Below are 26,098 nucleotides of genomic sequence, written 5' to 3'. Positions count from 1 at the left end.
CCCAAAGTCCTCTTTGGCCCTGAATCTTCTGAAATCCTCTCCTCTGAAGTCCCCTGAAGTTCTTCTTGACTGAATCCTGGCTTTTTATATCCTCCCAGAGAATGGGCTTGTGGGAGCTCCTTAAAAGTATGCTCTCTTAAAGGTCTGAATCTCATGGAATTCTAGTAAATACATTACTGAACTAGAGAATTATTAAGTACCATGATAAATTAGATAATTCTATATATTCCAGTGACTTAGCACTTGTAAGAATCCTAACAGGTACCATGGAACATAGCAGATGTTTATTGGATTGGATTGGAGAAATTAATTTTCCCAAACCTAAGGAAGTAAATGTAGAATGCTTCATTGCTTAGTAATTTGGTCAGTGTCAGTACTCAATTAAAGCAAAAGAAAAGAAAAAGAAGCAATGTGGTACCTCATTTACCTCATGTGTAAAAAGAGAGGTTCAAAGTTAAAAGCCTCTAAGGTCTTTTCAAGTTTTAAGTTTGATAAAACTATGACGTGATCTGGAACAAAGAAATCAAAAACAATTTAATATATGATTATTCAAGTATTTTTTCATTTCTATCATTTTGTCTTTTTTTGGTATATGAAACTCTATTACAACTTGCTTTTAAAATGTATATTAAATTTAGCACACTAGAACTGTTTGCATTCTTGTTTTTTTCCCCCCAGATTATTTTTACCTTCTGAATCCAATTCTTCCTGTTTACAACAAGAGAACTGTTAGATTCTGCACACATATATTGTATCTAGGATATACTATAACATATTTATGTAAAAGACTGCCTGCCATCTAGGGGAGGGGATGGAGGGAGGGAAGGGAAAAGTTGGAACAGAAGTGAGTGCAAGTACAAGTGAGTGCAATGTTGTAAAAAATTACCCATGCATATGTACTGTCAATAAAAAGTAATTAAAAAAAACTTAGCACATTAGTACTAACAATCTGCTTTTCTCTATTAAAATTGTTGTTTAGTCATTTCAGATTCTTTGTGACCCCATATGAGACTTTCTTGGCAAAGATACTGAAGTGGTTTACCATTTTGTTTTGTAGCTCACTTTACAGATGAAGGAAGAAACTGAGGCAAATAGGGTGAAGTGACTTGCTTAAGATCACATGGCTGTACTTTGTCTGAGTGTCTGAAGCCAAATTTAAACTCATGAAGATGAGTATTCTCATACTCAGTTGAGGCTTTCCACTGTTCCATCTAGTTGTCCTTGTATACAGGTAGTTACTGTCAAAAATCTGCAGAGAGATCAAACAGTTGAGGACTATTAGTGTCCTATAAGCATCACATATATGTAGTGTCATTATAAGTAAAGGCTATTGGATTTGACAAATGAAGGGATCACTGGAAACTGTAGAAATTAATTTTAGTCAATCAGTAAAGTCAGGAACCAGAATGAAGGGAACAAAATGAAGATATCGAGCATAAATGCCTCTTTTTAGGAAGTTGGCAATAAAAAGGAAAGCTAGAGATGATAGCTTGGAAGGATGAGCAAAGTTTAGTAGGACAATTTTTAGGATGGAGCAGGAACTGGGGATAGAGTCAGTTGATCTTGTAAAGAAGGACTATGTCCTGCTCAAAAACTGGAGAGAATGGGTGAATATGTAGAGAATTTTCAAGTAAGACTGGGAAAGGTCTCTCCAACAGGTGGATTCAATTATTAAAGTGGAAGAGAACACCAATTGCCAAAAGGAGTGCGTGGGGCGAGTTTGGAGCAAAAAAAAAAAACAAAAACAAAAACAAAAAACAAAAACACAAAAAAAAAAACCCCTCTAGAATTTAGTATTTAGATTAAATGAAAGTATTTCTGAGTAGGATAAGTACTTGAGATTAGATCATATGTAACACAACTGTTCTTTGGCAAAAGGAGGTGGTAACTATGCAATTCTAGAATAAAAGCTAAATGGTGGCTTTGATCAAAGGTTTAGGATTTGTAGAAACCAAGAATGGAAAAACAAGGAGTGAAGGAAGTAAAAGGTTGAGAAGAATTTATAATTAAATAAGCTAAAATTAAGGCAACTATTAACACTTGTAAACTTCAGGTTTTTTACTTATCCCACTACAGGGAATTCAGAATGAACTCTCAGGAAAAAAAAAAAACCAAAAAACCAAAAACTCCACGCTCTTAAAGTATAGTGAGAAATCTTAAGTTTGTATTAGGGACCAATCCATTGATTGCCAGGGGGAAAATTAGTTGTATAGCCATGCTGTAGTAAAAACTGTGTTCTTCCCAATAGCATGGAGGGAATGGAGTGCAGATGATTTCTCTGAAGAATGTACTTTCAATTTATTGTGATATATTTCCTTGAGATATCAATGTTAGTGCCTCAGAAACTCAAATCTGGAAAAGAATTTTAATAAAGACAAATACAGCAATTAAAAGTTTATAAAACATTTCACCTACTTTATCTTACTAAGTTCTGGAAGGTAGAGATAATAGGTAGGCAGATGGGTACTTGGAGATACATCTTCTGGGCATATCAGTTTTGTTAAGTTTGTGGAAGCCTCAGATACCTGATTTTTTGGGGGTTGTATCTATTGTCTGGCTCTTCTATTTTGAAACCAAACCTGAACAAGGAGAAGAAATGTAATGATGTCTATTAATATGGAATCAATTTGTCATAAAAGGGTTAATTTTTTGTTTTATCAAAATGTTAATGCTTACCACTACTAGACTATATGTATGCCAAAGAGATTTTTTTTAAAAAACAGCAATGAGGAGAGGGGAAGGACCTATTTATTCAAAAATATTTGTAGCAACACTTTGCAAAGACTAAGAACTAGAAATTTCTTTTTTTTTTTTTTAATAATATTATCCCTTGTATTCATTTTTCCAAATTATCCCCCCCCTCCCTCCACTCTCTCCCCCCCATGACAGGCAATCCCATACATTTTACATGTAGAACTAGAAATTTCAGGGCTACTCAACAGTTGGGGAATGGCTGAACAAACTGTGATATATGATTATGATGGGATACCACTGTGTTATAAGAAATGATGAACTCAATGATTTTAAAAAATGATTAGAAAAAAAGGGGGAAAATTTATGATAATTTGGTTGTATATTTGAAAGTAATAAGTTGTTCATAGTGAATTTGCAGTTTCCTGTACAATCTTTTATTATATTATTGACATGTTTATTTTATTAAATAATTAAAAATAAAGTTAAAAATTACTATCTCACTGTAAAATTTCCTTTGAATAAAAAACAAAAATAAAAATATTTATGAGTCACTTAAGAATTGTGTATTAAATTGGGAACAAAAGTCAAGTTTGTCCATCTTTTGGGATTGAGTGTGTATGTGTGTGTGTGTGTGTGTGTGTGTGTGTGTGTGTGTGTGTGTATGTGCACGCACCTGCCCACATGCAGAGATAAAGTAGTAGAGGGAATTTCTGGAGGGAAAGTGCCTACCTTTGTGATCATGAAGTCTTGTCATTTCCCCCACATCAACTCTCTTTTTTCTGCTTCCAGCCTTGTAAAACAAGGCTTCAGAACTGGAGGAATAGGAACTGCTCTTCTGTTTTCAGTTATCTCAGAAATTCCTAGATCCCCTTAAATAATAGGAGGCACTTTCTCTTTTTCAGTCCTGTCCTACCTTCATGATGATATTAGAGGTTTTTGGCAGATACTGGAGGAGCTGCCATCTCCTTTTGCAGCTAACTTTACAACTGAGAAAACTGAGGCAAATAGGGTTGAGTGATTTGCCTGGGGCCTCAGAGCAAGTTAGTATCTGAGGTCAGATTTGAATCCCTGAAGATTAGTCAGTCTGAACCCTCCCTTCCCCCCCCCCACCCGCCCATCCACAAAGCTACCCAGATGCCAGCATCAACTTTCCTCCAAGAAACTTGTTTCCGTTGTTGGATGGGGGAGGGGGGTTCAATGAAATTCAAGTTAACACTTGTTTTTCCTGAGTGGTAGATAAGAGGCCCACCCCTCTAGGGGTGTAAAACCTTTGGTTTTAGCCCAGGCAGGAGATACTTATTTGGTGATCAAACCTTGGAGAACATCACGGAAAATAAAAGGAGGCAGAGCTTTCAGTTTCCTTGGGTTGGAATTTGAAGGGAGAGTATAAATATTCCAAGCCTCAGTACTTCTCCTTTATTTCCTACCATTTGAATCTGATCTTTAAACTCTCTTAAGCAAGATGGCCACCAACCCAACACCAGAGGAGAAAGAGCTGGATTCTATTTATAAGTGACAAGTTGTTGTTTTGTTTTGTTTTGTTTTTCCTGAAAACCTGACTGAAATTAAGTTACTCTTCTATGGGATGATAGGAGAACTTCTATATGGTATTTTATGGTAAGAATGAATTTGTTTTTTCTTCATTTGGAAAATAGTGAATTGTTCTAATTTTAGAATATTTTTACCACTTCAAAATTCCCTCTCAATTTCTGCTCTAATACACAATGCTACCATCTTTGCCTCTTGGGGGGGGGGGGGGAGGGAAAGGTCAATGAATAAATGAGTGAGCTAAATCTTTTAGTATATTTATTAAAACCCTTATAGTCAACTGTGAAAGAGTTCTGTTGAGATTTACTATAAACTGGAATCAATCTCTCTTCTCTTTTGCTTCTCTCCCTTATCCTACAATTCCAGGACAAGTTTAGCAGTTTGCCTTTTATAAATCCCAAGAAGACCACAAACTCCTAAAAAGAACTGGTGGTATTATTTGAAAGAGGGTGCTTTCTATCCTTAGGGTTCAAAAGAACTTTGATTCCACACGCACTATTCCTTATTTCCTTTTTCTTAAAGGCAATGAGGAGTGAAACGTTTTCTTGTTTTTTTTGTTTTTTGTTTTTCTTTTTTTGGAAGGGTGAAGGGAAACAATGTCTTGAAGTTGTCAATACATTGTTGAAAGAGCATAAGATGTTCAAAAACATTTTTTTAAAAAATGGTTAAAGCAGTCATTGACCTGGATGAATTCCTTTTCCTGATGAATTAAAAAAGTTATATCAAATTAGTCCAGTTAAGTGAAATACTTTACTGAAATCTTGTGGGATTGATTAAATTGGTTTTTAGAGATTTTATATATATATATATATATATATATATATATATATATATATTTGTATGGTGTACAGAAATGATACACTGTCTCTTCAGAGGGGGAAAGGGAGTAGAAGGGCTCAATGAATATAGAGCTGATTCCAGAGCTAGGAAAATCTGAGTATCTGAAGACTTCCCTCTAAAATATATGGATTGGGGTAGAGAAGGTACCAAACTCAAAACATCAACTAAATAGCATTGTGGAAAGTGCTCAATTTGGGACTCAGAATGACCCGAGTTCCTGTTCTTAACACATAGTGGAGTGATGCTGAGAAAGTCACTTCATCTCCCTTTGCCATCTGTAAAATAAGGATAATAAGAGAACCAGAATTTTTCTGAGGATGCCTTGAGGTAATAGTGGATATTATGGTAATTTAGTAGTACTAGTACAACTAGTAGAGAGATTGGAATCTAGGAGGTAGAGGTAGAAAGGGAATACATTCCATATCTAGGGCAAAGCTTGTAAGGGCAAGAAGGCAGGAGGTTAAACACATGGAAATAACCTCAGTCTGAAATAGAATTATACATTTGGAGCTGGATGAGATCTTAAGCATAATTCAGGTCAATCCCATTATTTTAGAAATGAGAGAACCTATAACTGAACTGATATAATTTGATATAATTATGCTACAAGTGAAGGAGGTCAGAATGAGCACTGAAGAAGCCAAGATCATTGCCACTCAGAAATGCAATGGTGAAGGCAGTCATCATGGAGGAAATGGAAAGGAAGGGAGGAAGCTTACCTGCCAATAGTTTTGTTAGGGTTCACTAGGTATAGAGAATACCCGAGCTAAATCACTGGGGTTGGAGAATGGGAGATTGGTTGTTCAACTGAGTGGAGAATATAGGAGAAAGCTGGACAGGTAGTTTGATTCCAAATTATTTAGAACCTTGAATATCAGGTTAAGGAACTTGGTCAGACAATTACTATAGATGGGGGAAATTGAAAGAACTTTAGAGGTCAGCTATTTCTACTCCTTTGTAAATAAAGAAATTGAGGTGAGGATAATTAATTGACTTGCCATCAATATTCACTATTCTGTTTCTTCTCTCTTAAAGGCAATGAAGAGTGAATAAAAGTTGGCTTTTTTTTTTTTTGGAAGGGAAGAAGGGAAGAAATAATTAAATTCTTTGCTTACATCGGGCAGAGTATATTGGGTCATTTGGAGTAGGGATGTCTATTTAGGGGAATGCTACAACATGAAAGTCAGAAATAATGAAAAACTAAATTGAGCCTAGAAGTAGTAGGAAGAGAAAAGAAGGAACAGAGGCAAGGGACACTGTAGGGACCTGAAGACTGACTTTTTGCAATACTTAGAGTGCAGGAGGAGGAAAAGGTGGAAGCAGTGGGTAAAGATAGGGAGAAAACAATATTAGGAAAACCAAGGGTAGGGAGATTGAACAAAAAGCCCAGTTGTGGTCCCTGCTGACTGATCTGACATCTCAGTCTCTTATTCCTAATTTGATCTAGCAAGTTGAAGAAATGTTCCTATTGCTATAAACTAACTCTCCAATTCTTTTCCTTCTTTTCCTTTAGATTCTGGTTCTGAGTATATATATATATATATAAAACATATAATGTTGATGAAAAAACAAACAGATATTCTCAACTTCCATTTTCAAAAGAACCCATATCCTAGAATTGGAGAAAGAAAGAAAGAAAATTTCAATGCTTACCAACATTCCTGTGTATAGTGTACTTGTAAGTCAAAAGAGTTCAATTCTCCAAGGCAGCTAGGTAGCTCAGTGGGTAGAGCACCAGACCTGAAGTCAGGAGGACCTGAGTCCTACAACAAATAATGGTTTCCTAGTGATGAAATGATTGGTGTATTCTCAGTAGACAACATATAAGCAGGAAGCTCTCAGAGTTCTAGGGACTTTAGGAGATTCAGAATTAAGATTGACTTCTGGGAGATTCACAAGGCAGAAACCCACAATCCCTTGGAGACGGAGTCTGATTCATTCCCACGTCTACATTTCTGCTGCCTGGAGACATTCTGAGGAGAGGAAGGCCTCCAGAAAACTAGCTGAGCCCCAAGTAAAGGAGATAAGAATTTGGAAGAGACAATATTTGAATGACACAATAAAGGACCTGGACTTTAACTCCTGGCTGCATCTGGGATTATGAAACTGAATTGAAACTAAGGCTGCTCCCAGAAACTCCCCAAGAAATCCTGCTCCCAGAGAATGATTGCAATTTAGAGAAAGAGAAAATTACAGGAAGGAATCATGACTTAGACAATTTTTTTTTCTAAAGTCTAGAGAATGAGGATGCTTCTAGGAAGAAGATAAAGACCAATGGGGCCAAGTAGGGTTGGGATGGGAATGTGTCCCATGACAAATTGAAGAGATCCTTGAAGCTTTCTTTTAATCAGATAGAGAAATCTGCCCAAAAGAGAAATGTCTTACCAACTGGTCTGGAAAGTTAAGTGACATTTTAAAGAAACAAATCTTTATGATCTCTTTATGATAAGATAAAAATGTAATTGAAGTCAGTTAATCATTCCATTTCTTTTCCCTATTCAGGTGTGGTTTCAGAATAAGAGAGTTAAACAAAGAAGGCTAGCATCTGAGGCTTTTACCAGCTTATGCCTGGAAGATGTATCTCGAGATCCAAGTCTGGAAGAGAATTTCTCTGAGCAAGAACTTTCAACACCCAATATGTTCACCTGCCCATTTTGGGCAGGTGACCCAAGTTGGGAAGTTGACACAAGGAGTGGCTGTTCTTTTGAGAGGAGTACAAGTTCAACCACTGAGGCTGCTTATTTGTATGGACATGGCCTTTCCACAAGCCATCCTTCTGTCTCCTCCCAAACCATGGGATCATCAATTGATCTTCAATCTTGTGCCCTTTCCAGGCCAATGTTCCATGGAAGTTCCAACCAGGGGGCATCTTCATTGGCCCTGCAAGGCACCCAAGGACCAGAGAACTGGCCAGATAACATACATAGCTCCTTCAGAATGGGACTACAGCCACCACTGTATATTCAGGAGCAAGACTTAAACCCAAATGATTATTCACTTACACAGGAGTCCCCACATCAGTTGCAGCAGCCACTTTCCCAAATTTCCATATCCCAACAGCCCTACCCACAACAACCTCCCTCCCCCCAGCAGTCATGCCCCCTGCAGCCCTTGATGTCCCAGGCCCCAGACTTTTCAGGTATACCAACTGACCTAATGTCAACATTACTCACAGAAGACCAAACATTGCCACTATTGGTGAGAAGGGAACAACAGTCATGTGAATTCCCTGCTTTGAATCAATAAGAACTTCACTGCATGGGTGGGTCTAAGAAAATCCGTTGGACTTAGATCCACATTTTTTCTTCCTGAAATTACCTAACTGCCTCCCTCCCTTCCTCATTATTTCCACAGGGACATCAGACTGACCAGAAATAGATCTGACTATTTCTCTTCCCCTCCTCCTCTCCATTTCCCCCACAAAAAAAATCTGGTTGTCTTCTAGGGACAGCTATCTGCCCTTGTGAGACGTTTGGCTGGACAGCTAGCTGACACCAGAGACAATCTAATTGACATTTTGGGAGATCTGAGATACTAAATACCAGATCCAAGAATTTCAGGTTTCTAGATGTCTGATTATCTCTAAGTTAAATGACATTCTCAGTTATGTGAGGAATATGGATCTTGAATTATTTGAAGAATATGAATACCATGGTATGACAGGCATTAATAAAATCCTTCATCTTGCTTTGTCAATGTATCCAAAGGACTCCCTATATGACTCTTCAATAAAGCAAGGTTATAGGTGAAGAAAGAATATTAGAGGCTAGATCAGAGGAGTTCTCGATCTAAGGTGAAGGGACACAAGGAATTTTACCTGACTGAAGAGCTACTGTCATCATGGCCCATAAAGCAAGCTAAGCTGAATGTACTTTGACTGTCATGTCTTTTTCGTTTTTGTATCTACAAATCTTTAATAATATCCTTATAATAATCCTTAATAAGCTCCTAATAAATCTTTGTGATCTTAAGTTGACTGCTTTCCAGTCTATATTCAAGCTGTCTTCCTCAGATTTAGAGTGAAGAGAATTGAGGGGGTAGGGGCAGGGATGAGCACCCAATTAAATGGATTTCCCTCCCTTGAATTTATGCCTGTTATGGTGGCTGGTCACAGGTGAACAGAACTTGGTGAGCCTGAACCCTGGATTTCTTGCTTTCTGGCCCCAGATGCCTCTTCTGTTTCTTCACAGGAGCAAGGAGACAAGACCATCATTGTGAGGCAAATGGCCTTAGCCTTTAGCACAGCCTCATAACTGCAGAATCAGAGATCCTATATTCTGACTATTCCTTGGCCAATAGGCCATAGTTTCTGCAACAACTTTTCAGAGGAGAGGTCTCTTTCTCCTAAAGGAAAAGTACTAAAAACTAAAATACAGTCCAAACATTGAAAGTACTTTCTGGTGCAAACAGACAACTTCCTGGTAGATGGTAAGAGTAATCTGTTCATTACAACCAATAACTATGGAGCAAGTTCCATGTACAAAACACTAAAATATTTGGTGGTCTTGGGAAGTTTACAATGGTGACTAACAAGTCAGTCACCATTTATGATGCCTTTTTTCTCTTGTGGTCAAGCAGAGGACAGCTTATCCCAATGGATGACTGCCCTTGGAGTATTTGAAGTCAGCTCTCATGGTGTCCCTCCCCCAAGTCTTCTCATCTACAAGTTAAACATTCAAAAATTTTCCAACAATTTTTTTAGGGCTTAATCTTCAGTTTAATTCAATAAGCATTTATTAAGCACCTATTGTATCACAGGTATTGTGCTAAGGCTTTTGGGAGACAAAGATCAAAATCACCCCTTCTCTTTAGGAGTTCCCATAAGAGAAGAGGGGAGTGGAAAATAAATAAGAAACTAGTAATAGTCAAGTTTGAATTTAATGATGAGGGTATGAAGATAATATGAAATATCTGGAGAGATAGGGTGGATGAAGCCAAATGAAGAGCTTAAAATGCTAGTTTGTATTTTTACCCAAGGAACAGTGGAGGGTGTCTGAAGATTGGAAAATAGGACAGTGACATAGTCTTAGGAAGATGTTGCTCTGTGAAAGATGTAAAAAGAAAAGATAACAAGCAAGGAGACCAATTGGGAGGCTGAAGAGATTCCTATAGCTATTTTAACTTAAGATGAGTAATATTTAATCTAAGCAATATCTATCTGCAATTCTGGTTATCTTTTCTATTTGTTGTGAAACCTGCTTTGGCTTTTCCTCTCTATGCTCCCAGATCAATCTTTGGGTTAGAAGGTGCTCTTTTTTTTTCACCTCTGCTGAATTTAAGGACTTTCTTTTTAAGGTGTTCCTTTTTTCTCTCTGTCCAAAGTGAACTAGGTGACTTATTGGTATAAAATGTTATTTTGAAAGTGTTCCTTTTTAAAAATAATTTTGAATTTCAAATTCTTTGTCTTGATGCCCTTTCTCAGCCATTGAGAAGGAAGTAAAATGGTACTGTTATGAATGGGAAGTCATACAAACATTTCCATATTAACCATGTCTCAGGGGAAAAAAATAATAGGGAAAATTCTTTCCATGTGCAATCATCAGTTCTTTTTCTGAATGTGGATTACATTTTTCATCTTGAATTCTTTGGAATTGTCCTAGATCATTATATTGATCAGAGCAGCTAAGCCTTTCACAATAGACTGTAGTTCTATTATTGTTTTGTATGGTTGTTCTGTTTTTGTATTGTATTGCTGTTCTGTTATTGTATACAATGTACTGAACATACAAAGCTGGTGCTTTCTGGTCACTTCACTTTGCATCATTTTATATAAATCTTCCCAGGTTTTTCTGAAACCATCCTGCTTGTCATTTTTTCCACGCTTTCTTTAATAAGGCATTACAGCACACAACTGAGCCTTCTAGTATGTCCATTAATAGGGGGTCCATTAATAAAACTCATATAAAAGAGTTGTGTGGGAAAAGGGTGAAGATCTTACAGCACCTATTGATCAGAGACTGTTCACTAAATTAGACCATGCCTATTAGGCCTCAGTTTCAGCTTCTCCAGAATCACGTGATTTTAGATAAGGCCTAAACAACATCCCATTGTCCAACATGGCCAAAGAAGCTATATATCTCACCTTGTCTAATACATTCCACTGACCAACTAGGAGTACAGTAGACTTAGGTGACCAATCACAACATATAGAGGGCAGGATTTTGAAGGTTCTTTGTCTGAAATGTATAAAAGCTATAAGCATTTTCAAGGCTCTGGCCCTATCCTGCTGTGAAATTTGGCTCAGACCAGGATGGAGTCCGCTTCTCGAGATTCTAATAAATAATTCTTCTTTCTATGACTGATCTCTGAGTAGTCAATTTGGGTAGGTCTTGTCCCAAACACAGTGGAAACAAATTTACTATTAACCTCACTTGGTGAGACAAAGAGAGGGAAGTGACTTGTGTGGGAGGAGTAAGAGAAACTTGGGTGGTGGAACTCACGCTCACTTGCACTCGTGACCTGGCGTTGGAGGTGACGGTAAAGATCTAGAATAAAGACATTTAGTGATCCTGACTCCTGCTGATTTCTGGAAAGATAGAGTTCCAGCAATGGATCTCAAGGTAAAAAGTTTCTAGAGAAGAACAAGGGGGAAAGTTCCATATTCCACTTCTGTTTCCTAGCACCAGACATTCACACAGATTACTCAATAGAAAGAATATTCCTTGAGACCAAGAACTGTTTATTTCTGGCTATGTATAACCAACTCTAGATTTATCAGGATTTATGATACTTCCTTACCCCTAACCTGTCAGAACCAAATTATGGTCTGTTCCTGGAAGTTCCTGCTCACCAGAGCTGTAACCCCACCCTGCTTTGTTCCCCTGATTGCTGGAGCCCTATAAGAATCCCTGGAATTCTTCACTTGTTACTGGATGCTTTGAGACATGAGTCCAATTCAGCTGTTGGGGGTAACATGGATCCTGTTTTTCCCACAGCATAATTTCTCCCTCTCAAATAAAATATGAAAAACTCTCTAATCTCTACCTTGTCTGAGTTTCTCCAGCATTATAGTTCAGTCTCTTAAAAAGACTATCTGTGTGACCCTGGTCAAGTCACCTCTCAAGGTTCTAAGAAAACTTTTATAAATATAGCAGATAAACTGCTATAACAGTTTAATGGGGAGGGAAAGGAAGTGCCAACTTGCATTGATAGAGGAAGCTCTTTTACCCCAGAGTTCCTGATTCCAGGGAAGCCTCAAGTCCCTTCCATATCACTAGGTTAAAGGTGAGTTCCTTTATCAATAGGGATCATTCCTTCAAGGCAAAAGCCATTCCCTGTCCCCTCAGCAGTTAACCCAGGATCTGGCATATAGTGAGCACTTTCCAAATGCTAATTGACTGACTGACTACTGTGCCCCTACACTAGGTTTCAGGGATCCAAGGACAAAACCAATTTCCCTCTGTATTTGCTTAGTAAATTCATTGTGCTTACTTGTATAGGAGTTTTGTGTGAACTCCACCTCTCCTCCCAGTTCTACTTCCAGAAGAATAGAACTTTCCAAAGTGCAAGCTAATTTTTTTTTAGCACACAAAAAAGTCAGGTACTTTGATCATACTTAACAAACAATCATTAACTTTGTGTTGAATTAAATAGAGTGGGAGGAAGAACTCTCAACTCCAAGGAGCTCCTATTCTCTTGTGAGAAAGGTGGAGAAAACACTGATTAATATATACAAAGTTCTGGAGAAAATAAAGGGAGGTGGGGCTTCACCAGTGAAGACAACCCATAGAATTATCTCAAAAGAAGGCTGTCTGGAAAGACTTACTTGAACTGATGGCAGAGGGAACAAAACCAGAAGGGCATCCACAAACCATGTGGATTGAAGCATAGTATTTTCACCTTTTTTGTTGCTTTTTCTTTTTCATGGTTTGTGTGTGTATGTGTCTAAAACGGAAAGGAAAACAGAAACAACAACAAAAAAGATTATATCCTCATTGATTTTTAGATAGAGTCTTTGCTGTCTCTTCAAAAAAGATGGACCTCAACACACCTCCAGAGGACAGGAAACTTTCTTCTGTTAAGTGAAATGTCTTTGTTTTTGTGAGTTCTTTATTCCCATTTGTGGGTTTTGGCTGGTGTTCCAGAGTTTACATGAATATCCTTGTGTTGCATTCCTTCCATTGAGACAATCATTTCTGGGTGGTTTTAAGAAGGCATTTTTTGGTTGTGATGATGGTTCTTGATGTTTTACTAGTTCAAAATTCTCACTGTTCAAAAACTCAATGCCTTTACTTTGGTCAAGTGAAAAAAGATCATTGAATGAACCATCTAAGCTTATTACAACATATTGCAATGAATTGTGATTTTTGGGAAGTTCCTTGTGTTGGGTGCTCCTCTAAACACTTCCTAGCAAAAGGGAAGGTTATGGCAGAGCTCTTACAGGCCAAAATCTACATTCTAACCCTATAGCTTCATGCCAAAGGTCTTCAGGGAACAGGCAGCTACCTAAGGTTAGGAGAATCCCATTCATCCAGTCCTGAGCCAACAGCCCCACCATCAGGTAGAAGAAGACATAGATCCTAGTGCTTCTAGCCAAGAAGCTGGAGAAATTGAGGGTCTTCTTAGCCTACTAGACTCATGATGGCCATTTGAGTTTAGCCATGTAACCTTGGATGAGCTGCAGATGAAGTTTGAACTCTCTCTAAAATGTGGTGCTTACCTACAGAATTGGAGACCTCTGCTTTACTCCAGCAGGCTTGCCAGGGTGAAGTTGAATTGACTTACAAGGTCAATTATACTAGGAGTCTGTGTTATTATAATATCCCACAAGGCTGTGGGAGCCTCTTTTGCTATGAGACCATTAATGCTGTTGGGCATCTTTGAGTCCAATCTCTTTTTTTCATTTTTCCTATTACTCAGAGACAGTCAGAGTAATTTCAGGTGGAAATTACAAACGATCAAAGAAAAAAACTTTTATCATTATCCATTTCCCTAAATTTATATTGGAGAAAGGGAAAGTCTCCAATTTGGAAGATAAGCTTCGCCATACTTGCCCCCTACAGTAGCATTGTTAGTGCACTGGTTCTACCAGTGCTTCATTGGTACCAAATGTTCCTTTATTTATCTGGGTGCCAGCAGCTACAGTTCCCTTAACCTGGACCCAGGAGCACTGGTAAAGCCAATGCTAAGTGAGGAGAGGAGGCCCCCCACCCAAATACTAAGCCTGGAGAATGGAAAGCCCTGGAAGATGTGATGAGGGGGAATACCACTAGTGGTGGTCAATGAGTTCATGTTGACCATTGAAGACTCTGCAGCCATATCCAAGCCGGAGTCCAACCTGTTGTCAGCCAGTGCTACAGAGAATGAGATTCCAGGTTAAAGGGGCTATTTTACAGTTATTGAATCCCCTATCACAAGAGATTCACTGACACCAAAGGCCAATCAGTGTGTACTGCTCTGCCGGTTGTTTGCAGAACAATTTCTCCCCACCATCTATCCTGAATATCCAAAAAGAACATTGCTAAACTTGCATATGGGCCAATATGTAAAAGACACTGACCTTCATCAAAGATGGACAGGTCCAGAATCTATTTCTTTTCTTTCTTTCTTTTTTTTTTTTTTTTCCTGAGGCTGGGGTTAAGTGACTTGCCCAGGGTCACACAGCTAGGAAGTGTTAAGTGTCTGAGACCAGATTTGAACTTGGGTCCTCCTGAATTCAAGGCTGGTGCTCTATCCACTGCGCCACCTAGCTGCCCCCAGAATCTATTTCTGAACATTACTCAGGGCTTCCTGGAAATTGTCTTCTGTTTAAGGAGATTTGTCCAAGGAGAAAATCATTTCATGGACCAACTAATGGAGTATCACATCAAGCAGAGTGCCCTTTACTTCTTCACATAGGCCTGTGGGTATATCATCATCTGTTACTTCCACAAGCCAGGTTTCTCCAAGGATATCAAGGGTTCTAGCAGTCCCTGCTTGGCTTAAATCAAGAACCAGGAAAGAGACATGCTGATAAAGAAGAATGGTAAGATTCTTTGTAGGAGCTTCTCTTATCAAAAAGAAAGAGAAATTAATCATGAAACTGAATGCAAACAGGCTCAGATTAGAAAAGTGGTTCCAGTATTAGCTGCTTCAAGGCGAGAATAAGGCAGATTCTGGTGGAACATCCCAGAAATGGGAGGGGAGCCCTTGGGGAAGGAGAAGATGAAGGAATGAAAAAACCCTGATCAGTTCTAGATAAGCCTCAAAATCCTGCTCAGATCATCCACCCCAGTGCCCATGAGGAAGGCAGAGGCTCCAGATTATTGACAGATGCTTCTCTTCCCTACAGACCAGAAGATGATGACAGAGTGTTTCCTAAGCAAGCACTAGGGGATACAACACTTACTTTCTGCCAGTCCTTCTGATCTCTATCTGACCACTGGCTGCAGATGGTTCTGGAGGAGAAAGTGAAGCTGATGCCTTGTACAACCTGTCTTCACTCAAGTCCAATTCACTTGCATGTCATGTTGTCCAGATGTGTTCACAGGAGGACTTTGGTGCCAACCCAAGCCCTGATTTTGGATGAGGAGTAAAGAGGTGGGACTCAGAGGGATAGTCAAGCAGGAGTCCATTTATTCAAAGAAATCCTCAGCCTTATATACCCTGTGCTTATGTAATACACTTACATGATTAAAGAGCACTGCACATGTGGGACTATACAATTTGCTATTGTGTGCAGATGTTTCCTTATCATGTTAGCATAACTTTGCTTCAAGTCCAACATAGGTTGTCATGTCTCCTGACTTTTCAGGAAGGCTGAGACACCTTTTGGGGGATAGGGAGCCAAACCAGACACATCAGCAGGGTTCCTTACTGGACTAAAGGGTTTTATGCTTCGCCCATGGTTCCCCACTATCTGTGGCCTTCAGCATCATGTTATCACCTCCCTGATGTCATGGCTTCTTCCAGAATGAAGATCAAACATCAACCTTGCAGCCAGTGGAAACAAACTGGCAAACATAAGGCCTCTGCACAGCCAGTACTGTCCCTACTATCCAGTGCTTCAGATTACTTCTCTTTTTTTTTTGAACCTAAAAGAAGTGGGAACTCATTGACAAGGAGGGGAATCCCTTCCATCCTTAACCGGGCTCTTCAACCTCAATACTCTCCTCTCCAGACACTTGGACTTTGGCAGCTCAGCAACAAAGAGGGGGTTTCCAGAGTCACTCAAATCGCCCTCCCAACTCCAGGTTCAGGATCCGTGGGCAAATATCCCATTTTCCTCAGACTCTTCCAGCAGAATCCCTTAGGCCTGTGGCCCTGGTCCATGAATTCCCTTCTCTCCTCCTCCTCAGCCCTCTAAAATTGGGAAATAGGGGTGAGGTGCTAACTTGCAATCCTTTCCCCTCCTAAACTACAGCAATGTCCTTGCTTGAAGAGGAGGCTGGAATACCAGTTCACAGCCCATTTGGTTCCTGCAACTCCATGGACACAGTCTTTACACCCACATTGAGCTCTGGGAATTTGATCTTTGGGGCCCAAGGACTAATTGTTGACTTGGTGTGTTGGGAAGGCTGGGGATAATTGAGAATGTCAGGTTGGAGACAAAAAATCCCTCAGCTTAATTACAATGAGTAAAAACCCAAAGGGAAACTCAGGTGGGAGTGGGGAGAAAAGTTCCGAGAAAAGGTTTGAAGGACCCTGGGGGGCACCAAGCAGACCTCAAGTCCTGCTGTAACTATGAGATCTGGGAGCCTTAGGATGCACAGGTATTGTCCTGCTGGGTAACCTCAATTAAGGAGGTGAAGTCGAGGGAAGCGGGACTCACTTCTTTTGAAATAAGCTCAGCTTTTGGATCTTGTCTAGTGGGTCAGAGATGAAGGGAGATCTCAAGGGGTTTATAAAAGTCAACCAACAGCTCCTTGATGAGGGTAGCCCAAGTGCTGTCCTCCAAGAGCCCAGGAGCTCATCTAGATTGATCTCCAGCTCCGGGACTTCTTTCAGATAGATGGTAGAGGCCAGTTTGCTGCTCTCGGAACTTCGCCTCCAGGGTAAGGCGCTATTGTTGTTCCTCGAAGTCATACCTAACCATGACCTTGTTGGGGGTAGATGCAAGGCCTGGTGGCTGGACCTCCAAGCCCTCACCCCAGGGGCAGCACCACTCAGCCCAATCTGCCTCAAATTTGTTTTTCAAAGATTCTGTAACCGACTAAGAAGTCAGGTAGCTCCTACTGTTAGAAACAAGACCCCTAACTCAATTTTTCAAAGATTCTGTAACCGACTAAGAAGTCAGGTAGCTCCTACTGTTAGAAACAAGACCCCTAACTCAATTTCAAGTGTGTAATGTTTTATTGAGAGAGATTGAAAGATACAGCTTTCGATTCTCATGAGAAACAGGCACCGTGCTCCCCCCTCCAAGGAGCGCATAGTTCCCCAAGGCAGAAAAAGCTTTTCTAAGTTAGTCCCCCTCCTACTTGCATTTGGCTAGAGGAACAGTACCCGGGACAATGTCGGAACGCCCTCTTTTCGAGCTTTGTCTTGTGGCTCCTCTCTGGGAGGAGAAGATACTTTGGAGGAATCTCATTAGCAAGCGGTAAAGAAAAGCCTTCTCCGGGTCATTGATCCCGGCAGGTTTAAGTCTGTGTTTCCTCTAAACACCCTTCCTCTCCCCCAGCCCCCCTCCCCCGCCCCATCAGAATTCTCTGTCAGAAAGCTCATTGCCAGAGATACTTATTATATTAAGTAATATTATTATATTATATTACCTGGAAACTTGCAACATTCTGTGGAAACTTAGCTTTTCAGGATTTCTCATTGTCTGCTCATGGTTTCTGAGGAATTGAATGTTCATCATTTTATACAAACTTCACGTGTTTGTCCCTCACTTCCTTAGATAAGAAAAAAGCAAAAGTTGTAATTGAATTTAGAACTTCAGGAAAACTTGGGCAATTAAAATCTTGCCTCTGAAACATGCCGGTTGTACATGCAGGGCAATTGCACACTGAATCTTGGCGTATAAGTGGGAGGAGGAGGAAGGGGAAGGAGCAAGAATAGTTCCAATAGTGCCTCAGACTCTAATAGCTGTGTGACCAACACGAAATGAATGATGGAGGATGGAGGCTGAGCTTGACACATTTTGAGCTCAATGACAGAACTTTGGACTGACAGTACTTTTTAGAAAATGGCATCTGTTGATTCAAATCAGTTCCAATTGTTCAGTAACGAAGAAAACCAACTACATCGAATGAAAGAACGATGGGAAATGAGTGTGGACCACAACGTAACCCTAACTCCTTCTGTGATGGTCTGCTTGCATTTTTGTTTTCCTTCTCAGATTATTTTTACCTTATTTCTAAATCCGATTTTTCTTGTGCAGCAAGATAACTGTGTAAATATGTATACTTATATTGTATTTAACATATACTTTAACATATTTAACATGTATTGAACTATCTGCCATCTGGGGAGGGGGTGGGGAAAGAAAGGGATAAGTTGGAACAGGTTTTGCAAAAGTCAATGCTGAAAAATTACCCATGCATATTATCTTGTAAATAAAAAGCTATAATATATATATATATATATATATTTTAATGGCCTCTGTGGGAGCTGTCAACAAGCTGCACTCACCCAGTCCTCAAATGGAAAAGCTGTGTCTGTCACAGACGATTTATGCAATTCTGCTCAAGCTTCAAGCCTTTGAAAATACTATGACCAAGTTGGGGTAAATGAGAGAAGAAGGGAAGGGCAAACTTGTATTGATAGAGGGAGCTTCCCCGCCCAAAAGTTCCAGATTCCAGTGAAGTCACACGTCCCACCCCTATCCTCCTCCAACATCCCCTCCAGGGATCATTCCTTCAAGGTAAAAGTACCCAGCCGTTAGGCCAGGACCTGGCACACTCTAGGAACTTTAAAAAAAATGTCTTACTTGAATGTTTGTGTGCTTACTAGGTTTTAGAGATCCAAGAATAAAGCCAAAGTTTACTTAAAAAAAATTTGTTTCCTCCACTTGCATGTAAAAACACTTTGTTTTGGTTATACATGCACATTTAAAAATATTTCCTTATGAATCGTGTTGGAAGAGAAAAATAAGAGCGAAGGGGGGAAATCATGAGAAAAAAAACAGAAGAAAAAAAAAGAGGGCAGAACAAACATTTACTCTCCATGGTTCTCTCTGGATGAAGATATAGGAAATTTAATTGTTTTATGGGAGAAAATATCCTACACCTTGTAAATATTTATTAAATTGTCACTTAAAAATTGTGTGTTTTATTGAAATGGGAACAAAAGCCAAAGTTGCTTATATTCCCTTGGAAGTCAGGGGAAAATGCAAAGAGAAATTTCAGGAGGTCAAGAGCCTTGGTATCTTGGGGGCATCAGCTTAGGGTCTAGGAATATCGAAACTGAAGGAAGCCTTGTCTTTTTCTCACATCAGCCTTTTTCATTTAGCTGCCAACCTTGTAAAGTCTTTTCTTCAAATTGCAGGGCATAGGACCAGACTTGTAAATTCATTGATCTTGGCAACCCCCAGGTGAAGAGATTCTAACTCATAAGACAAGTTAACAAGTTCTGTGTACTTTATAATTTGTAAACTCTGAAGATAAAGGACCAAAGAATTACAGAGGTTATACAATCGTTATTAATCCTGAAAATATAAAAAAAACTCACGCAGGTTATCATAACCACTGTGAATTGTGAAAAATAAAATAAAAACAGCAAACAGTGGTGTTAAGCAAAAAACTTTCTTTATTCTGTTGGAAGAGGGAAACTATACACATACGTCTGGATCTCCTTTAAGAAAAGACACGGTTTAATGTTGCCAAACCTTGATACATAAAAAAAATGGCTACAAAGTAAGCTATGGCCTTGAAAATAAGGGGGTACAGCAACAATGAATCAAATTTAATAGTAAAAGAGAGGAGTAAAAAGGGGTGTTCTTAACATGGGCATCTTGATAAGTATTAGCTTGTTATCAAGTTTATTTATGTTTTTTTGGCCAATGTGGAATTTTCTTCTAGCAAACTGTTGTTGGGTGGGGGTGGGGAGGGTGGGTTTACAACTGAAATCCAAGTTAACACCTAATTTTTCTGAGTACATAGATAAGAGACCCCGCCCTTTCCCCACCAGCCTTGGTTTTAGCCCACCTAGCAACGCTTTCTACTCATTCCTATATAAATGCCTTCACAGAGCATTTGAGAAAATAAGAGGTAAGGCTTTTGGCTTCCATGGGTTAGGACTTGAAGGGACAGTATAAATATTTGAAGCCTCAGTGCCATTACTTTCTACCATTTGGATCTTCTAATTTTTTCACCTTCCAAGCAAGATGACGGATAATTCACCATCACCACCAAATGAGGAGCAGCAAGATTCTTCTAGTAAGTGACATTGCTCTTTGCTCTCAAAACTTGGCTGTTCAGTTCCTTTTCTCTGGGGATGGTGGGAAAGTTTCTATGTGGTATTTCTATGGTTTGAAAGAATTTAAACTTTATTCCTTCAGTTAAGAGGATAGATTCTGGGTTAGTTTTAAAAGATCTTATTAGTTCAAATTTCCCCTCAGTTTCTGCTCCAATACACAGTGCCATGTCTTAGGTCTTAGGGGGGAAAAAAGTCATTGAAGTTATATGGATGAGCTAAGTCTCTTACTAGAAGTATTGAAACCCTGTAAAGTTAATTGTGAAACTTTATATTGAGATTAAGTTTAGAAAAGAAACAGATGGGGAGATTTTTGGAGGAGGGCCTTTCTATACTTAAGATTGAGCTCATTGTCTTGCAGTTGATAATAAACCGAATTGTTGAATGAGCATAAGTGATGCTTGAAATATGTTTTTAAAAAGATTGTGAAAGCATTCTTTATTGACAAGAAACTAAACCTGGATAGTTTTCTTTTCTTGGTGTCTTGAAAGGGTTATATCCTGTTACTTCAGTTCAGTGGAATATTTTAGGGCAGTCTTATGAGACGGTTTTTGAGGGGGAAAAAAGGCAGAATGGCTTAGTGGATACAGAGCTGGTTTCAGATCTAGAAATAACTGAATAATTAAATGTTGTGACCCGCGTTAGTACAATCTCAAAAACCAACTAGGTGACTCCTTGGATTTGGGAGTCAGGAAGACCTGAAATCCTACGCCATCTCTTACACTTAACAAAGTGTTTTGTAAATCTTAAGTTAATTATATCAATACCTACATCAATGTAGTCACAGGTATATGACTGTATGTGTGTTTGTACTTTTAATAATGGAGTGGGTTGTTAAAGAGAAATTTCAAAGTAATCCTTAAATAATTTAAAGACACCAAAGTGTATTTATCTGTATTCCACATTAACCTAACATGATGAAGTGGGGATTTAATAAATGTGGGATATAGAAGTTAGTTCAAGTTTGAGGCAAGCCAGGCATCACTAAGAAAAGATCTGCTCTTGGAATCCTGAGACCTGAGTTCCAGTTCTGCCTTTGATGTATCCTGGTTGTCCAATACTGAGCAAGTTTGTGAATCTCACAATTCTAGAGAAAGTCTCCTGGGAGAATTTTGGGTTTTTTTTTTGTTTTTTGTTTTTTTTCTGAGGCTGGGGTTAAGTGAGTTGCCCAGGGACACACAGCTAGGAAGTGTTAAGTGTCTGAGACCAAATTTGAACTCTGATCCTCCTGAATTCAGGGCTGGTGCTCTATCCACTTCGCCACCTAGCTGCCCCCTGATTGTTGTTTTATAGCTGAACTTGTGATTTACACCAGTTGAGAGATTAAGAATAGGAGGCAAGTAGAGGAACAGAACCTCCATCTTGATACCTCCAGGCATTTGCACCAGGCTTCTCAATGCTGCAATCTCTTTTCTTTCACCTCTACCCTGAGGCTAAGTTCCTGGAGTGACACAGATAAATACATCTCATGTTCTTTAAACTAGATACCTAAGAGCTATTCAGTTCTATAAGTACCATGGCCCTTTTCTGTACAAGGTACTTTGAGGTAACCTGTAAACTCAGACAAAGTGTCCCTCCCTTCTCTGGAGAGGCAATGTAAAAGTCAGACATATATTTAGATAGAAAAGATCTAAGAATCACTTGAGTGAACACCTTGTTTAATCAAGAAAGAAACTGATCCTTGGAAAGGAGAAACCCTCCTTCCCTCCCCCCCCCCCAAGTAGGAAGTAAGATAGACTCATCTGCATCTGATCGCCTTTGATTCCAGAACCAAGTTGTTCTTCCTATGAGTCCACACTCCAAGCACATAGAAGTCAATATAAAGTATGTCAAGCTGTAGACAATATTAAGGGGTGTAAGAATGCAACAGTATAGCAAGAAAGGCTTTGGGGAAGAGATGTGGTCTCAGAGCTGTCCTTGGAAAGTAGCCAGAGGGTCTAGGAAATGGATGGAAACAGAAGAGGAAAGCTTGTGTGAGGGCAAGGAGACAGGAGGTATAACATGTAGAAAGAACCTCAATCTGAAATGGGACCATTGATCTGGAACAGGAACCGACCTTAAGGTATATCCCAGCCAATCCCATTTTTAGAAATTTTAGAAATGAGAGGACCTATGCTAGAACTAATAAGTGATACAATATGGCATAAATAAGACAAAACTGAAGGAGAGGGGAAATGAGAATTGGGGAAGAGAAGGTCATTACCAATAGTCATCCTGGAGAAGGTAGAAAGGAGGGGAAAATGATAACTGCCAAAAGGTGAGGGAGGGAATTCCAGACACAGAATGCCTGAGCAAAGTCAAAGGGAAAAGAGGGGGAGGAGTAAGGGCAAGGGTAGAAAGAGGGAAGAATCAGATTGGCTGCTCAATCTGAATGAAGAAAGTAAGAGAAAGCTGGATAAGTATTTGGCTCCAAATTATTTTAGAGTCTTGAACAGCAGATTAAAGAATTTGACCCCAAAAAAGGGTGGGGAGAAAAGGATGATCTCTTTAAATTCTACTTTGCCAGTGTCAACCTGGGTGTGTTGTGTAGTTGTAGAGCCAGGTTTTCTATTAAGGAGTATATACTGCAATAGGAAAGCCAGAAGTAATGAAAAACTGAATTGGCCTAGAAGGAAAGGGAATAGAAAAGCAGGAACAGAGACAAAAGAGGCTGTAGTGATCTGAAAATAGACTTTCTGGAATGCTCAACATGAAGGGAGAAGAGGAGGAAGAAAGGTTGGGAGAAATCATGTTAGGGAAGCCAAGTGACAGAGGATTAGAAAAAGCCCAGTTTTATACACTGCTCCAGAAAAGCTGATCTAACAAAGTCTCCAAGTCTTTTATACCAAATACTATCTAGTAATGGCAGGAAATGCTCCTCTTACTCTCTAAATCCTTTCTCCCCTTTTTCCCATAGCAAAACCTACTAGCTCAACAAGAAGAAAAAGAACAGTATTCACGAAAGAGCAACTCGATATTCTTATTGAGTTTTTTGAAAAAAGGCCCTATCCTGGCATAACTGAAAGAGAAGAACTTGCCCAGAAGGTTAAAACAGAGGAGTCAAGAATACAGGTGAGTAGAGCTGATGCTTCCATGTAACATGGTACTTCTATGTGTAGTTTAAAGCTATGCTATAGATAGCAAGAAGACATCCTACATTGCCACTCTTTTCCACACACTAAGTCAATAGGTTAATATCCATTTGGGACCTTCAATAGGTCTTTTTGCAATTTGTCATTGTGAAATGGAGGCAACCCTTAATTTCCTTTTTATTTCTTTTCTTTAAGGAATTATAGTAGGTAATGAGGAAACCAAATTACCACTCTTTGCAGATGATAGGATGGTATACTTAGAGAAAACTAAAAATCTATTAGAAATAATCCACAACTTTAGCAAAGTTGCAAGATACAAAATAAATCCACATAAATTCTCAGCATTTTTATACATTACCAACACAATCCAATAGCAAGAGATACAAAGAGAAATTCCATTTAAAGTAACTGTTGATAATATAAACTATTTGTGAATCTATCTGCCAAGGGAAAGTCAAGAACTATATAAGCAAAACTACAAAATACTTTCCACACAAATAAAGTCAGATCTAAGCAATTAGAAAAACATCAAGTGCTCTTGGATAGGTTGAGCAAATATAATAAAGAGGACAATACTACCTAAACTAATCTATTTATTTAGTGTTATACCAAACAAACTCCTAAGAAGCTATTTTACTGACTTAGAAAAAATAACAACAAAATTCATCTGGAAGAACAAAAGGTCAAGAATTTCAAGGGAATTATTGCTTTTCTTTATTTCCCAATACTGCCTCCTACCCCCTACAAATGGAGTCTTCCTTGATAGCAAGGAACAATTAAACTAAAATCATTGACACTTGTTGTAGCATAAGCTTCCTGTAATTCATAACTCTTGCCCAAGAGTAGAGAGGTATATTTTCTCCTGAGTCTTCAACACTGCAGTATTTGTCCCAGCCTCAGTCTGAGTTCTGATGCTTTTTGTTGTTTCTCTATTTCCCTGAAATATTTTTTTTCTTTTAATAGTATTTATTTTCCCAAATATATGCAAAGATAGTTTTCAACATTCATCTTTCCAAAATTTTGTGTTCCAAATCTCTCTTCCTGTTTCTTCCATTCTCCCCTTCCCAAAACAGTAAGGAATCCAATAGAAGTTAAACATGTCTAATTCTTCCAAACATATTTCCATATTCCAACTTCTTTATAATGTTTCTTATGGTCAATACAGCTTCATTCAATTCTTCTGCCACCAGTTTCTGGAAATCCTTTGCTCCATAGGCTAATCTTCAAAGGATTCCAGCTTTAGGGTGGGAAGACAAAGATCATCTGGTGTGACTTGCTCATCTTACAAGGAACTGGGAAGAGAACTGGGGCTTAGACAAGTGAAATAACTTACCCAGGTGAGAGAGCTAGAACATGTCAGAACTAGGATTTGAAGCAAGGTTCTACACAGATCCTTCATTATAATGTGAAGGGTTGCTTCTACTTTTAAAAAATTATCTGAAAAAGTGTGGATAGAAGTAAAGAATAGGATACATTTTTAGGGAGCTAAAAGTTGAAGAATGGAGGTGCTTCCAGAGGGAAGGTAGAGCCCACTAGGACCTCCCAGGGGAGAGGAGATACATAAAGACACTGGCAGTACTACCATATCTTGGACAGGAAGAAGGAACAACCAAAGACATTTTTTCTCCTGAGTTTAAGAAACAGCAAATCATATGTGTTTGCACATTTTAGCTAGTACTTATACACTATCTTAATTACCACAAAGGGCAGCATTTGAGGAAAGTAAGATCTAAAGAGGATCTGACTCCCATTAATGTTGGCACTTTGGTAAATATTATTCCAGATTCCTGGTCTCCTATCAATACTGCCATTTCTCCAGTGTCCTGCATTGTTAAGTAAAGATAGCATCTTTTTTTTTTCTTTTTTTGGAAAGCCATAACTAAGTAGATTGAGAAGCTCTCCTTTCCCAGTCCAATTCTTACACTGCAGATCCAAAACAGCTTTCTTTTTGCTTTCCCAGCTATGTATCTTCAGCTAGACCAGAGATCAGACTGGGCAAATGCTCCTAAGGGAGAGCCATAGAACCTCGATACCAAGCCTGGCATATAGTATGTCTTATCAACTTTTCCTTTCAAGAGCAATACCAGTTTATTTATTTTAATTTATTTTATTATAGTTTTTTATTTACAAAACATATGTTTGGGTAATTTTTCAACATTGACTCTTGTAAAACCTTCCTTCCCCTCTCTCCTCTCCTAGATGGCAGGTAATCCAATACATGTTAAATATGTTAAAATACATATTAAATCCAATATATGTATCCATACAATTATCTTGCACACAAGAAAAATCCAGTCAAGAAGGAAAAAACAAAACAAAACAAAACACCTGAGAAAGAAAACAAAAATGTAAGCAAACAACAGAAAGAGAGGAAATCCTATGTTGTGGTCCACATTCAGTTCCCATAGTTCTCTCTCTGGGTGTAGATGGCTCTCTGCATTACTGATCAATTGGAACTGGTTTGAATCATCTTGTTGGAAAGAGCCACATCCATCAGAATTGATCATCATATAATATTGTTGTCATGTATAATGATCTCCTGGTTCTGCTCATTTCACTTAGCATTAGTTCATGTCAGTCTCTCCAGGCCTCTTTGAAATCATCCTGCTGGTCAT

At 38.9% G+C, this 26,098-nt stretch overlaps 2 long non-coding RNA genes across 2 annotated transcripts; one reads left to right on the top strand and one right to left on the bottom strand.

Moving 5' to 3' along the window:
* Positions 1-606: 606 nt before the first annotated feature.
* Positions 607-7,477, bottom strand: LOC141558877 (uncharacterized). The gene is made up of 3 exons (XR_012487166.1): positions 6,736-7,477; positions 2,416-2,579; positions 607-1,249 (listed from the first exon to the last, which is right to left on the bottom strand). It is a non-coding gene; the product is annotated as an uncharacterized LOC141558877 (long non-coding RNA).
* On the top strand, positions 3,996-8,776 carry LOC141558876 (uncharacterized). The gene is made up of 2 exons (XR_012487165.1): positions 3,996-4,311; positions 7,585-8,776. It is a non-coding gene; the product is annotated as an uncharacterized LOC141558876 (long non-coding RNA).
* The last annotated feature ends 17,322 nt before the right edge of the window (positions 8,777-26,098 follow it).

The sequence above is a fragment of the Sminthopsis crassicaudata genome, chromosome 2 (genome assembly GCF_048593235.1).
Source record: "Sminthopsis crassicaudata isolate SCR6 chromosome 2, ASM4859323v1, whole genome shotgun sequence".
In the NCBI taxonomy this organism is placed as follows: Eukaryota; Metazoa; Chordata; class Mammalia; order Dasyuromorphia; family Dasyuridae; genus Sminthopsis; species Sminthopsis crassicaudata.
Note: the sequence above shows the minus strand (reverse complement) of the source record. Positions and strands in the feature narration are given on the sequence as shown.